The sequence below is a fragment of the Galeopterus variegatus genome, unplaced genomic scaffold (genome assembly GCF_000696425.1).
Source record: "Galeopterus variegatus unplaced genomic scaffold, G_variegatus-3.0.2 Scaffold6133, whole genome shotgun sequence".
In the NCBI taxonomy this organism is placed as follows: domain Eukaryota; kingdom Metazoa; phylum Chordata; class Mammalia; order Dermoptera; family Cynocephalidae; genus Galeopterus; species Galeopterus variegatus.
Window position 1 is genome coordinate 23,619 of NW_007732244.1, and position 1,930 is coordinate 25,548.

The following is a 1,930-nucleotide window of genomic DNA, read 5'->3' on the forward strand; positions in this document are numbered from 1 at the left end:
AAACAATACAAATAAGTTTATTACTATGTTTGCACCACATTATTTGGTCCAAAACTCATTTGATACACAAAGGTGTCTAAGAGACATAAAGCTATAAACCTCTCAAGATGTTTAGTCTTTTCATTATTTTTTCCTGTATAAAATTTACAGATTCAAGATCAAGAGGCAATTTAATTCATTATTATTATGTTTATTATGAACAGTATGTTAAACAATGAGGGAAATTTCTACCTGACTAAAGGAGAAATACATACATTTATAACAACATTTTTACAATGATAAAGTAAAAAACATTTTATAGTATGCAGTAACAAATTTTTTTTTCCTTTTTGTCTTTTTTCATGACCAGTAACAGGATCGCAACCCTCAGTGTCGCACCCGTACCTCGACCGGCAATGGGATCGCAACCCTCTGTGTCGCGCCCACACCGCGCTCAACCAGTGAGCGGACCGGTCTCTATATGGGATCCGAACCCTCGGCGGTAGCGCCTCCGCGCTCCCAAGTGCCGCACTCTACCAAGTGTGTCACTGGGCCGGCCCAACAAATGTTTTTAATAATTGTCTAAGCACACACATCCTGAAACAACCCACTTTTTTCTGTTTTTTTTTTTTAATTGAAACATAATTGATTACACATATTTGTAGGGTACAGAGTTTACTATCAGTATTTTTTTAAGTGTAAAAACTAGGATTTGGAACTTAGTCTTCTTCAATTTCAGAGATTTCACTGGATCACTTTTAATAATCATCTTTAATTATCAATTTAAGTGTTAAAACCAGAATTTGAACTTTGTCATCTTCACTTTCAGAGATTTCACTGGTTCACCTTTAATTATCATCTTGACCATAATTAGTGTCAGTTTTGGATATTGAAACTTCTTCTGCATTTCTAATTTGGTTATAATCACATGGGTATCTAAATTGACTTATTAGTCATTAAATTTGAAATTCATTTGAATACTACACACACACACACACACAAACACACACACACACACGCACGCATGCACGCACTTTAAAGAGATAATTTTACTTGGTTTGGCAGGAGTTGTCTATTTAGTCATCAAGGAATTGTCTTCCACCACCTTTTCTCAAAGAGCAGTCTTTTTTTCATTACATCCATTCTCCTTTATTGCCCCCATCACTCTTCCTGTATTTTTGTCCCAGCTAAATTCATATGTGGATTTTAGTTGCCTGATAAAAATAGACCAAAAATTGAGAAATAAGGAGTTAAAATCATGCTAGAGTCTGTCCATCTCTAATGGGAACATACATGTGGGGGTAATAAATAACCCCAATAAATCTACTTCTGAACATGATAATGATTGATCTCCAACTTGATCTCTTAATAAAAAGTAAATAGTATACTAACATACATTGATTTTAACAAGATTTCTGTTTAAAAAGATTCTTGCCTCTCAAATCGAAAACCAAAAATGGATCATAATTTAGGAGCAAAAGGTTATATTTTTTGAGTGGAGGGTGTCTTGATATGCTTGTGTTTATCTAAGAAAAAAATGTTTTGCCTGTATTTGGTTATTTTCTATAGTCATTAAATTATTATTAAACGTTAGCATTGAATGAGTACAAATTAACATTTCAATCCTTTTTGACATCATATAACGTATTGTCCAGATTGCATATGATTTGCAAAAAAAACCCCAATTATTTTTAGGGTGGGATATGTCTGGATTACAACATGCTTTCTCTTCACCAAGCCTTTGAGAGTAATAGAAGCTTAGGATCTATTAAATCGATATTTTTATTTTTGGTATTATATTTTATATTTATTGTTATTATTTAAGCAATTCTATAAATGCTAAGTAAAAGTTTCCATAACTCTTCTTTTACTCTATTACTTTGAAAAATGCAAATTTAAAGCCATTTAATTTATATATCTTTGATGTGACTTAAAATAGGTGCATTATGTT